The 15,000-nt window shown below is 35.6% G+C and overlaps 1 long non-coding RNA gene across 1 annotated transcript in view; it reads left to right on the forward strand.

Annotated features, from left to right (window-relative positions):
* The window catches only part of LOC147025095 (uncharacterized), a 1,735-nt gene extending 1,042 nt beyond the window's left edge, over positions 1 to 693 (forward strand). The window contains exon 3 of the long non-coding RNA XR_015059342.1: positions 240 to 693. This is a non-coding gene — a long non-coding RNA (uncharacterized LOC147025095). The remainder of the gene's footprint in view (positions 1 to 239) is intronic.
* The last annotated feature ends 14,307 nt before the right edge of the window (positions 694 to 15,000 follow it).

Raw genomic sequence — 15,000 nt, forward strand, 5'->3', positions numbered from 1 at the left:
CTCTCTGCTCTTATTGAAGAGGTCAATGATTTATAATGACTGGTCTCTGATCTCGAATGAATTAAACCAATGGTGAGACACGTGTGTGTGTGTGTGTGTGTGTGTGTGTGTGTGTGTGTGTGTCTATGTGTGTCTATGTGTGTGTGTGTGTGTGTGTGTGTTGCTTTCCCTGTCTGTTTGTATCTCTCTCTGTCTGTCTCTTCATCTATACCCTTGACTTATTATTTTTTTTTTTTCAGCACTATCACACAACATCAGCTGTTGAAGCAATCTTGTACAACACATGATTTTCTGGAGGTAAATGTTTCTGAATTATTATTAATATCACTCTCTCTTGAGAATGTCGTCTAATGTTGGTTGCATCATTAGTTTGGACGCGGTTTTGTCAGTACACTGGAATTAATTTTATTGACCTTGAAAGGATGACAGGCTGAGTCGGCCTCCTGGTGTGTTCATTCAGTGGTCAACGAGGCTTACTCATATTACCATGTAATTATGATCCACTTTTTGTTTCAAAACAGAATATGATGTCTGAGTTTCGAAATCACAAGAAATCTGGAGAAGATTGCTGGGAAAGATTATACATTCTCGCAAATGAATATTTAATATTTTCAATATTAATAAATTATATTTGTTTTGTATACAATTACTTGATTCTGAATGACAAGAAGAGGATCAAGACATGAACGAGAGGGAGGGGTTGGGGGGTGGGGGGGGGGGAGGGGTAGGTGCGCTCCCCAATGACCCATCACCCTCATCCCATCCCTCCCCTCCCCATGTGTGTGTGTGGGGAAGGGTGGGGGTGGGATGAGGGAGGTGGTGGGTCAAAGGTGGGGGCGCACAGGGGGATGAGGGGGTGGGGCTTGTGTGGGTGGGGTTTAGGTGGGGGGGGCTAGTGTGGGCGGGGCTTGCGCGGGCGGGGCTGCGGTGGGAGGGGTGGGCGGATCTTGTGTGGGTGGGGCTTGTGTGGGCGGGGCTAGTGTGGGCGGGGCTTATGTGGACAGGGTTTATGTTGGCAGGGTTTATGTTGGCAGGGTTTATGTGGACAGGGTTTATGTGGGTGGAGCTTGTGTGGGCAGGGTTTATGTGGGTGGAGCTTGTGTGGGAGGGGTTTATGTGGACAGGGTTTATGTGTGTGGAGTTTTTGTGTGGAGCTTGTGTAGACAGGGCTTATGTGGGAGGGGTTTATGTGGGCAGGGTTTATGTGGGCAGGGGTTTATGTGAGTGGAGCTTATGTGGGAGGGGTGAATGTGGATGAGGTTTGTGTGGATCAATGGATGGGTGGATGGGTGGATGAGTGGAGCTTGTGTGGATGGGTGGATAATTTTTTAATTAAATAAACATGTTGTGTGTGGGGAACTAATTAACTAATCACTAATTATGTGAATATGATGAATATGGGTGGAGCTTGTGTGTGTGGAGCTTGTGTGGAGCTTGTGTGGAGTTTTTGTGTGGAGCTTGTGAGGGGTTTGTGTGTGGTGGGGTTTGTGTGGGCGGGGCTTGTGTGGGTGGAGTCAAAAAGGGGCGGAGTCAAAAAATTTCAATTTATTGGAGCTTGTGAGGGGTTTGTGTGTGGTGGGGTTTGTGTGGGGTTTGTGTGGGCGGGGCTTGTGTGGGCGGGGTTTGTGTGGGTGGAGTTAAAAAGGGGCGGAGTCAAAAAATTTCAATTTATCTTTGTCTTTTGTAATTCCTGTGAATAAAATGAACCTAAAATCTCTTCCCCTTCCAAATCATATATTTTATAAGTCCAAGGAACCGTATCTATTACATCAACAATTTTAAAAAGTTCTTTCGTCCATCGTTCAGTAAAACCTTTTTCAAAATGAGATTTCCACCTATATATTCTTACGATATCACCAACTTTGAACTTAGGTTTTCTGACATTAATCTCTTTTTCATATTTTAATTTTGTAAATGTTTCTGATGGTTTCATATTTGTTGACGTGTGAATCGTGTCATTATACTTATCCACAATATCCTGAATAAAAGATGACCATTGTTGTGAACCGAGTTGTGTGAATTTTTTATATAGTCTCTCTTTTAAGGTACGATTAAAACGTTCAACAACAACTGCCTTCCCTTCATTAAAGGTACTGTATAATGTAATACTGTTATTTTTTAGAAAATTCATAAATGTCTTGTTATAAAACTCTCTACCCTCATCAGTCCACAATTTTTTAGGTTTTCTCTTACTTTTATTAAATATCTGTTGAAAAGCTAACATAAGAGTATTACCTGTTTTGTTTTTTAAAGGGACAACCCACGCATATCTACTCCTCAAATCAATAACGGTTAAAGCATACTTGTACCCCTTATCATTATTGAGTTCAATCAAATCAGCAGACCAGATATAATCTACTTCCTTGGAATAAACTTTCCTTCTCTGAAACTTTGTGAATATTGGTTTATGTAATTCATCAGCTAATTGCTCTTCAGTCTTAATGGCATTATTAGAGCCTATAAGTTTTTTTTGAATTTCCAAGCCCAAGTTTCAATTTAGCACTGATCATCTTCTTCACAATGAACCGATCAACTTTTTCTCTCAAGGTTGGATTTTGTATCAGAGACAAATTATACAACATTTCTCTATCGGCTTCATGCTTTTCTTCCAACGTTGTGGTATTCCCATAATCAATATCGTGTCTCATGCACACTTCATCAACTCTATTGATAGGCTGACTCCAGGATTTAGGATTGTCTGCCTCATCTAATCTTTTATCCAAGTTTGTACCTGGACCACAGAAAGAATACCCTGGAAGATGTAATTCCCCTGGTATTCCAGTAGTTGTAAATTTACTTCCTGATAAAAACTTTTGTATATCTCCTCCGAGTTTGTGTTTGGAGATAAATTGATTTTTTTTGAACCACACACCGAACATATACCTTTTTGTATAACCCTGTTATTTTTACTTTTAATATATGAAATATTTTTAGTATTAGTTTTCTTTTTACATTTGAGACAATAACTCATTTATTTATGTGAAAAATTCCTGCAGAGTGCAAAAACCTTTTTAGTTTCCAACATGCACATTTGGATCTTAATTTTTAAAACATAAAGAATCCTTAGAAATGCCTTCACTCTCTCCTCCATTTATTTAAGAAAAAACTTGAATTAAAATGAATAGCTTGTCGATGACAATAGTCTTGTCGAAAGTATTGCAAATAGACTTGTCAATTCTTTGTTTTCCTCCTCGGTGGGTTGAGTTATTTTCTGTAATACCACCAATCTTTTTTGAATCTCACTGGTTTCCATATTTTGATATTTATTTCGTCTCGCTCTTTCCTCCCTCTCCTCCCTCTCTCTCTTCTCCCTTTCATCCCTCTCTCTTCTCTGTTTCCTCCCCCTCTCTCTTCTCTCTTTCCTCCTTCTCTCTCTTCTCTCTCTTCTCATTTTCCTCCTCTTCCCTCTCTTCTTCAACTCCTTCCTCATCCCTTACTATCCTTGAATCGCTTACACCCCATAGAATATTATACATATATTCATCAGGATGTCTTGTTATTCCTGTATCCAAAATAATTTTTTTTTAGAACAGGAAACCAATAAAATTTCTTTTGAATTTCTAAAAGAGCCTTACCTTTTCTTAACTTTATAATTTTTTCATTATTTAACATTCTAATTAAATCTAAAGTTGTCGGTTTATCAACATCAGCATAATGCCAATCTTTTATTGAAAATACCTCATTCTTATGTTGTAGAACATATTGTTGCGGATTTCGCGCCCGCCAGCGTGCTGACGGCCACGTAACTCGAATCGCGGCACGTCGCCCACCGGACGGACAATCCAGTCGTGACCCTCTCGGACTAACGCCGGGAACCAGTCACGGGTGGACCTTTCGGTCTCACCGCGATCGAGCCAATCAGCCCCCGCGTGGGATAGGGTTGCTCGCCGAATTCGACCGACCTAAGTACCCACGCGGAGGGTAGACCGGGCGATCGCACCTCGCCGCAGGTCGACTTTGGACACGGGCCACTTAAGCGACCCGTTCCGTAGTTATCAGAATAACCGAGCGGTGTTATCGTCGACCTCGACGGTTCGATTAATTATCGGGCGTATTCAGCCCACTACCAACCCTTTACGTGAAGCAAGATGGGGATTCAATGGAGGAAAAGACGAAGCGAAGCGGGAGAACAGTCCAACAATAAAGCACATTTATTCGCGGCACACAAATTCAATTCCACCAAATGCACACAAAAAAAAGAAAACACAATTCCATTTACACAAAAAGCAAATATAAAAGTGAAAACACAGTGCAGAGCTAATACCGACTACCGAGCACACGGCAACACTTATACAATTCTACTTCACAGACGGCGCCGACAACACATACCCAAAACCAAGGAAAAGAAATACCCTCAAGGATGAGGCGGGCCTGAGGCCGAGACCGGGTCGCGCCTACCCGTCTGGTGATGAGACGCGGAGCGGCGATGGCGCCTCTCTCCGCGGGCCTCGCGGACAGTGTCAGGCAGGGGGTGGGAAAAGGGGCCCCCTTGGTCGCACTATCTCAGCGCGGGGGGAAACAGGAGGGGTTGCTGATGCTCGGGGTATAGAGGATCTTTATTATCCCTGGTGTGCGTCTCCACCTCGGCCAGGTCGCGCTGCCGGCCTCCCTCGGGCGTGCAGCTCCCGGCACCGACGCGAGCACCCCCTCGTCTGCCTTCGCCGCTGCCGCCTCTCCGCCTCTGGACTCTCCACCCTGGACTCTTCTTTGGGCTCTCCTCGTTCGACTCTCTTCAGCTTCTCCAGCTACTGCAGGCTTCGGGCTCCAGACTTCCACACTGCTCTGACTGACGAACACGGTCCTTTTATCCCCCCGTAGCTTCGCCTTTGACCCCCTCCCTTTGACCCTTCACCTCGCTCCCCATTGGCCCGAGAAAAAGTGGGCGTGAAGGCTTTTTGATCCACAAATTTGCATATATCGATCGTTCTGGAGGCGGGGCCAAATCGCCCCTCGCTCACCGATTGGACGGCAAAAAGTGGGCGTGTGTCGTTTTTGATCCGTTTTTGAAGCACAAAATCCGTGATTTTGTACACGCTGTTCAACGTGCGCCCTGCACGAGTCCAACACCGGTACCCACAGCGGGGCAAGAACGGTGGCGATGCTACGGTTGCGAGGTGTGACGTGAAGGTCGTGGCGGTTGTGGTGAAGCGGCGTTGTGGTTGGTGGTTGATGTTGTGGTTGTGGTGGTAATCATGGCGGTTGGTCCAAAATAAAGATAGTAAAAGAAAAACGGCTATCCTGAAGAGTCGCAGCTCGCATAAATGACATGTATTCCCACTAGACAACGGGTTTGGGCCTAACTACACATATACTTGCCGAGATACCTCACCTAAGGGACCTGAATGGTGGTTTGCGAATTTGGTAACCACAACAATATTTATTAAAATACCGAATACCCTTTTCTTGAAGGTATGCTTGAACACAGAAATGATAATTTTCTTGAAGCCTTCTTGCTGTCATTTATGTATTAGAAATATATGTTAGAATAATATTATGGCACGAAACACCTCCCCATCTTCCTATAGTTAAATCATTTTGTATTTCCTTACTTATTATATATAATCCTGTTTTTTCTGTTTTCATGAGATAAACAAGGGCAAAACCATTATTATATTTACCCTTATTAAATTCTTTTATTTGTTGTTTACTAATCGTAGCCCCACAAAACTCATTCTCGATACCAAGTGGATAATATTCTTCCTTACGAGACTGATTTAATTGTTCCAGGTCTTCAAGGTTAATTTTAAATGACCAATTATACCCTAAAGCATTCATATCATACCCCCATTGTTCTATTCTCATACAAACGATACGCCCTTCTTTATAAAAATTTATTTTAATTCGAACTGTGAATTCTGTATGACCTGGAGATAATATCAACACTTCTGTATCTTTGGAATACACAGCCGTTTTATTTAAGGATATATATTGTGATAAATCGCTTAATCTCACCAAGTCATTCGCGTCAGTCGGGCTTGGATAATTTTTTAATTTAAAAGCATTTTTCATGTTAATATTTTTGGTTATATTATATTTGTCGTTCAGCCTGTGCCTTTGTGTAATAATTTGATAAATCAATATCCAGTTCTTGAGATACACCAAAGATAGAACCATCTTTACCAACATAAGTCATTTATATTAGATTAAAAATAATATCATAAAATTTTTTATTTTTGTTGAGTTGAAATAACACATATAGACATAATTGACCACAACACTTGGAATTTAATTCTTGGACTTGAAATGTTTGATAAACACCATTCTGTAAGAATTTTATAACTTCAACAGGTGGTGGAAGGCCAAAACTATCAAAATAATATTTGTCTTGACTATTAAAAATATAAACCCAATGAGAACCGTTCCCATTATTATCTTCTAAGTTCATAATAATATTCTTTGTATGTTTCGGCACATTTGTTAATTCATCTCTCATACAAATAACCACATTATGAATTTTTAATTTCTTACAATATTTGACAAGTTGTAAATTTGATGTTGTATTCTTTCCAAATTTTTCCAACCACTCATCAATGCTCATTTATTTATTAGAAAGATATAATCCATTACCTCTTTTCGTTAATTTTACACCTGCTTGTGCTATAGAAGAAAGCATATCTCCAACTAGCAATCTCGCTTTATCAGGCAGACCTTCAAGTTTTTCAGCAAAATCTACAATTACGCCACTTCCACTAATTTGTTTCTCCAACTCTTTGTTATGTCTTTCCAATTCTTTTTGAGCCTGGAGTTGAGCCTTCCTTTCGTTGGCAGTTTTCACCGCTGTTGAAATACCACCCGTCAATGCTCCAACCGCACTTAAACCAGCAAATAAAGGAATTAGAAATGGGAGAAATCCTCCAGTCGTCTCTCTTATTGAATATTTTTTCAACATTGGTTTTGTCATTTTAATTTTAAGTGAGCCAGTGTCATTCAAGATTTTAACCTGTTCTCTTGTGAGCAAAACATCAATTCTTACTGCTCCTTTTCTCTGAATTGTATTAACGTTAATCGTACAAGGCTTTTGATTTTGAACACAAGATGATAGTTTATGAAGATTGATTTGATTAACATATACCCCAGTTGGTACTTTGCCACTCATTTATTTAACAAAAAATTATGTGAGACTAATCATCACACCATCATCACACCATTATCTGTATTAATCTGCAATTCTGTTTCTTCCAAAAGCAAACAATATGTATCAACTTCTTCACTGTCTCCTCTTTCAATGTATAAGGAAGTATCCACTCGATTAGACTTTATAGTTTCCTTTTGCGCGCTCAGGTCAAACGCATAGATTGTATACAAACTTTTAAATGCTGTCATATCCAAAATAGGTTCTTTATTTCCATTACTTTCACACACCTTTTGGTAAGACTTGTATGCTTCAGCAAAATCATTTTTTTCCCAATTAATTTCCAATCCATCTCGTGGATAAAATGTTCCATCTAGAGAAACGCGAAGTTGTTTCACCTTAGCATTATCACTCAATGCATTATTCTTATCAGTCGCAGTATCACCATCTGGCTTTTTAAAAATGATCCACAGATATCGTGGCTTTCCTTCCAGAACACCCAAATTCCACGTGTAAGTAGTTTGATTGAGTTTAACGTGTTGACATCTTCTTTTGAGGTATGATACACTGAGTGGTTTCTTTGAGTTAAGTCTTCGATTCAACATCTCTTCTGTTTTAAGATTAGGAGTATATTCACTGATATACCAACTCATCTCCTCAATTACAAATTTATTCTGTTCACCAAAAGCACTACCAACACCAAAAAGCAATCGATTTTCATTATCATTCCTTTGTAGTTGAAATCTAATTTTAAGACCATACAGAACTTTATCATGATCACAAAATCCAAATATACCTTTAAGAGGAACCGCCACAGTAAAACTATTTTCTGCTTTTGTATCATCATTATACGCTCCTTTCCTTTGAATATATCCAGGGTCTGTGTTTGTTCCCGTTGACATATCAGGAATAAAACCTTCGACAGACCCCTTTCCCATTCTATCACTGAATGTATAGAGTGTAAATTTCATCATTTCAGATACAGCAGAGACATAATCAACCGCTTCAACTTCTTGTGTTCCAATATACAAACGCACACTATCAAACATTTTCCAGAAGAAATCATTTACAAGTGTAGCGTTTGTGTTATTCCCAGCTTTAGTGAATTTAAATTTACACAACAAGAAACTTTCGGAGAGATTCAAATAGGTTTGTTGATTATTTATTTCAAAACTTTTTGTACCATTTGTATTCCAGTCTGTTCCAGTTATTGCATTTACCTTGAAGTAATCTTCTTTTTTAGTGGAGTTTGAGATAATAATAGTATCATCCAAATCATAGATACTATCAATTGCTTCCATACTTGTATTTATTTAGGAAAAAGATGTTAAAACTTTTGAAACCCTGATCCAAGTATTTGAATTATTTTCTGTCGTTCTTGGGGGGACAACTGAGTTTTGCCTTTCTTAATTTCTTTTATTGCTTGTAATTTATGAGATTCCTTCTGAGCATCTTTTATACTCTTTACAGCACCTGCTACATTTCCCACAGCAGAAGCAGTTGAACCAATTAGATCTTTATGTTTAAGAATAGTTGAACCAATACCCATGAGAGTATCAATTATCCCATCTCCTCTAAATTGATGTCCAACACCCCTTTGTCTCTTAGGTTTATAGTATCCTCTACCAAGATACATACCTTCACCCTTGTAGTATGGGGAAAGGAACATCCCATCCCCTGTAATTATTTTATATTTTCCCAACTCGTGTTTCCTCACAATAACCATCGTATTTATTTTTTGGAAAACTTCACGTAGGTGAATTCTGATGGATATAACTTCTCCATTAAAAGAAATCACACGATTATCTTGGTCGGTTATCCTAAAATTTACTCTGTGTATGGTTTTTCCTGACACAGGTAGATAAACCAAATTTTTGGGTTCCATATTGAATTTATAACCAATTGGGGTTGAGTATGCGCTGAATGAAAATATTGTATTTGTTTTTTTCCCATCATTATAAGCACCATCAATCAAATCACAGTGAATTAACACCGAATTTATTCCTGAGGATATTTGAATGACATTATCACTGTAAAACGTCCCATTAGTTTCAATCTTTTTTGAGGAGAAACCCAATAACTCTCTAAATGAATTATCAATTGTGAAATCAACCTTGTAGTTATTTTTAACTTTAATCGTTGATTTTGAAGTATGTTTTTGAATGTTTATAACAATATTTTTTGGTTCATCACCTTGTTCTTTCATAAGACGAGCAATTTCGGAAGATATTTGAGAAATCTCATATGCTCCGGGTGAGACTGTTATCGTTTTGTATCCACTTCCCGGATTATAACTAAACTTGTCATTTTTCTCGGTTATATTAAATAAGGTATTATAAGTTTCCATGGACAATAAAGATGCCTCATATTCTTTTGTTGTGTCAAGTTGTAGTGGGTGTGGGAATGAAGATGTGTGGTCGCTTGTTGTGAAATTGAAACTAAGGATTGTGCTTCTCATCTTATTTAATGAGATAAAATGTCTTTATATTGATATTTCTTAATTATTTTCATGTTCATCAACTGGTCTAAAATGGCTGATGCTTCATTAAAACAATTGTTATTTCCAGCCTTCTTACTGCCGAACAACAATAACAGTCTATTAACTAATTGCGATGGGTCATTTGGAAGAAAACTAACACCTGAACCAAGGATACTTAAAGCCTGAATAATGTGTTTCTCCTTCTCATTCTTCCTACTTTTACCAGAAAGAATAACCTTATAATTTAGAGTGTTCAGCAGATCAATATATACTCTATCATCATTATTTTCCATATCCAATGGTTTATCAATATACTTTGATTCATCCCTCACAGTTGAACCTTGTCTTCCATCTTTTGTGAGAAGAAACATTAATCTCGGAGTTAGTTTAACAGGGGGTTGAGCAGAACCCAAGAACCTTAATTCATCATTAAATATCAATGCCTTTTCTTGAACAAGATGAAATATTGCTGGTTGTTCTGTTGGAATGAGTCCTGCTTTGGTTTTTGAATCCGCTGAATATTCATTGTTTTGAACAGCATTCACAATATAATCAGGGGGTTGATTAATCTCTTCCAGTTGTTGAAATAAACCTTCATCATCATATTCTAATTCTCCTAAATGCTCTAATTCTTCCTCCGTCATTTGACTGAAATCTTTTAACATTTGAAGTTTTTTGGGAGTATATTCTACTGTGGGAACTGTGGAAATATCTTTCATTTTTTCTTGGGAAGTTTTTAAAAGTGGTTTAAAAAATTTCTCTTGTTTTCTTTCAAATGCTTCTTCGCCCGTTAGTTTCTGTCTGCGTTTCTTCTTTATGTCTTCCTGTTGTTTTACAACTTTTGAAACCAACTCTTGATGTTCCTTAAATCTTCTTGCTCTTTCTTTTGCATCCATTTATTTATTGTAAAATATAATTTAATGTATTGTAAAGATCAACAGGGAAATTTTCCTTTTCTTCATCATTCAAGTAGATGTGTTCAAATAAATCCTTTTCTTTAAATATTTCATCAAATTCTTTATTAACATTAATGCGAGTTGTAATTTCTTCTTCACTAATACTTGCATCTCTGCTTTTCATACGTTTGCGTTGAGTTTCTTCATCAACATCAAAACCGAATGATAAAATCTTCACTCCACTCAGATGTTTAATAATTTGTCTCGTTCCTTCTGGATTAGTTTCTAATATCCCAACACCACAAGATTTTAGTTTCCTTAACTCACTCTTACAATGTGAATATTTTGTTGTACCAAGAGAAACCTCCTCAAACATTTGGCCTTCATTCCTCAATCGCATATGTTCCTCCACTGAAATATAGTGATAATCTTCACCTTTTACTTTTCCAGGTCTTATTGCTCTAGTTGTTGTTGATACAATGCGTATCACGGGGTGTTTTTTAAGTAAATTTACAATATTCTCATTTGTACTACACAAGAACCTTGATTTATGAAAGTTTTTTCCAGAAGCAGATTTACCTACAAGATTTATAATAATAGTTGTCATTTATATATGTAATTGTTTATAAAACAAAAAATATATCCCTTAATATCTCATCTTGTTTCACAACAATATATTTATATTTTTCAGTCGTGTGCTTCATGTAATCCTCAAATTTCTTTTTACTACATAATGTAGAACAATTATCTCTCCAAAAATTATTGATATCTATTGAATTTAACTTGAATAAAATAAAAGTATTAGCATTGTTTCTGATGGAACGACGAGGAAGTTGAAAGTACGATTGACTAAGATAAATACAATTACAAGAAGAATGTCTCCCTCTTGTGTAGTAGCTGTCCATTACCGTTTGGTTTCTCTCATTAACACAATCATCAAAGATAACGAGGTTCTTTTTTGATTTATCCAAATCTTGGGGAGACGGTATATCATCCGTATTATCACTAAGAATACAAGTTATAGGATTTGATTTCTTTTTACATCTCTGTGTATCACAAAATAGTTGAATTATATCTTCAATGTTATAATCATTTAGGTTTTTTGGCGTTTAAATAAACCGATTATATCTTCTTTTTGAAGACCAGCATTAAAACCTTGTGAGAGTAGTTGATACTCTGGTTGAAAACTCGACTTTGTGAAAATGATTAAATTGTCATAATCTAAAAAGTTGGGAGTGAGGAGCATTTTTAAAAGTAAGCAGGTTTTTCCACATCCACTTGAACCAACTATGAGACATCTTAATGAATTTGGGAGATTTTTATGGTTGTTAAATTTTATCTTATTTTCCCAAATAGGTAAAAAATCATTCATTTATATATTTGGAAAACAGGTTATTTCATTTATTATTGGCTTTTTTAGAAACTCTATATTTTATCCTAAGTTCAGGTTTAATTTCAAGATAATCCATTATTTTATTTATACAATATCTTGTGTTGATATTTCCCTGAAAATTACATCCATGAATAATATACAACAACAATCCTTTGAACATTTCTCTTATACGTTCAGTTTCTTCCCTTGTAAGGAAAGGTGTGTTATCACCCTCATACTTTACATTCATTTCTCTAATCAATCTTGTAAAGTAATTCATTTTTGGTGTAAATCTAAAAGAATTATTTTCCTTTTTATATTTTTTATTATCATTAATTAGAAGATAATCACAGAATATACATTGTTTATAGGCTTTTGACTCTGTGTTTAATCCCCGTCTTTCACACGCAGGACAATTCTCAAATTTGTCATATGGAGAATCAGGAAAGTGTAGCATATTTATAAAGTAAAACTTTACTTAAACTGAAATTCATCTATACTTTTAATAATATTACCATCGATATCGATATACTTTTTTTCATTATCAGATTCAACGACAACATTTTTTATATTAAAGGTAATTTTAAAATGATCGTTAATTACTATTGAACGAAATGTCATTTCACCTGATTTATTAACATCCTTTATTTCATCAGGATTTACATCTTTAGGGTTGTTGAAAAAAATACAAATTTCTCCTTGCATATTACAGATGGTCTTATATTTTCTTTCTAAAGCTTCATCCATAAGGTTTTTGTTTTTTGATACTTTTTCTTGTTTCATTGCTTTTTCTAGTTTTGAATATATTACTAGAAGGAGAGGAGAAACTTTTGTTAGAGATACTTTAATTGATGTTCTACCAGGTATACTAAATAAATACACATCTATTTATAAATGAACTTTCAAAAACACCAGGGAATATTTCTGCCATAACAAACACAAGTCAAAAGTATATTTCATTTACAAAAATGATCTTCACAAAACCTATAACTCGTATTCAGTTTCTTGATTCTTACAAGTTTATGGAAACACCACTAGCCTACCTCGCATCAAATCTAAGCTCCACGGACTCTTTTTCCAAATCTTAATTCATTCTTTCCAAAAGAGGAAATTCTAACTAAAGAGGAAATTCAGATTAAAGAGAGAATTCAAAGTAAAGAGGAAACTCTAATTAATGAAGAAATTCTAACTGAAGATGAAATTCGAATTATAAAGAAAATTCGAACAATGAATGAAATTCTAACAAAAGAGGAAATTCTGATTAAAGATGAAATTCTGATTAAAGAAGAAATTCTTAAGAGAGAGGAAATTCAAACAAGGAATGAAATTCAAAGTAAAGAGAAAATTCTTACAAGTAAGGGAATTTATCCTTATGATAATATGGATTCATTTATGAGATTTAAAGAAACACAACTTCCATCAAAAGAAAGTTTCTACAATAACCTTTATGAAGAAGAGATAAGTGATAAGGAATATAAACACGCACAAGAAATATGGAAATTATTTAAGATAAACAACCTTGGAGAATATCACGATTTATATCTAAAAACAGATGTTTTATTGTTAGCTGATGTGTTTGAAGCTTTTAGATCACTCTGTCATAATAAAAATTGTTATGGATTAGATCCTGCCCACTATTTCACAGCTCCTGGTTTAGCTTGGAGTGCAATGTTGAAAATGACAAAACAAGATATAGATTTAATCAGTGATGTTGATATGCTTTTGATGATTGAGAAGTCCAAGAGAGGTGGAATATCACAAGTATGTTCAAAAAGATATGCTAAAGCAAATAATAAATATCTTCCAAATTATGATAGTGAAAAAGATAGTAATTATTTGATGTATTTTGATGCTAATAATTTGTATGGATGGGCAATGTCTCAATCTCTGCCTTATGGTAAACTAGAGTGGGTGGAAGAAAAGGATTATGAAAAGGCTTTGATGAATATTGTTATTTCTTCTCAAGAGGAATTGAATGACGAAGAAGAAGGTTATTATTTTGAAGTTGATTTGAGGTACCCGAGTGATCTTCATAATAAGCATAAAGATCTTCCTTTTGCATGTGAGAAAGAAACCCCAAAGAAAGAATGGTTAAGTGATTATCATAAAAGTTTTAATATTAAAGGTAAATCAACAGAAAAGTTATTAACAACATTCTATGATAAAGAGGGATATGTTTTGCATCAGAGAAACTTAAAACAGTTTTTGAGAGAAGGATTGAGAGTAGCTAAAATTCATAGAGTTTTAAAATTTAAACAAAGTCCTTGGGTGAAAAGGTATATTCAATTCAATGCAGATATGAGAGCAAATACAAAAGTAAAATTTGAAGGGGACTTTTATAAATTAATGAATAATGCTGTATTTGGAAAGACTATGGAAATTGTTAGAAACAGGCAAAACATTAGATTCGCAACATCTTGGAAAGAAGCTTCGAGATTGATAAATAAACCAAGTTTTGAGAGAGAAGAGGTTTTTTCAGAGAACTTTTCTGCAATTCATATGAAAAAGGAAAGTATTGTAATGGATAAACCAATTTATATTGGAACAGCAGTTCTTGATTTATCAAAGATATTGATGTATGATTATTTGTATAATGACTTAAAGAAAGAGTATGGTGAAAATGTTTCATTGTTGTATATGGACACTGATAGTTTTATCCGAGATATAAAAACTGATGATGTTTATGAAGATATGAAGAAAAATATTGGAGTATATGATACAAGTAATTTCAGAAAGAAGAGTGAGTTATTTTCCAAAAAGAATGAAAAGGTTATTGGTAAGTTTAAGGATGAGTTGGGTGGAAAAGTAATGAGTGAGTTTATTGGATTGAGAGCAAAGGCATATGCTTAAAAGTATGGTGATCAGATTGATAAGAGGTTAAAGGGAATAAAGAAATATGTAATAAAGAAATCAATAACTTGTAGAAATTATTATAATTGTTTGATGAATAAGAAAGAAGAATATAGGAAAATGAATACAATAAGAAGTTATAATCATAACATATATAGTGAAGAAGTAAATAAAAAGACATTAGCAGCCTTTGATGATAAGAGATTTATTTTAGATAATGGAATAGATTGTGTTCCATATGGATATTGTATGATAGAGTGAATAGAATAGATTGTGTTTTAACGATGGGAAGATGGGTTAGGGTTTTTTAAGGGCTACCGCCGCGTTTTTT

Source organism: Eptatretus burgeri, chromosome 6 (assembly GCF_056783735.1).
Source record: "Eptatretus burgeri isolate ZD-2024b chromosome 6, Ebu_testis_v1, whole genome shotgun sequence".
Lineage (NCBI taxonomy): Eukaryota > Metazoa > Chordata > Myxini > Myxiniformes > Myxinidae > Eptatretus > Eptatretus burgeri.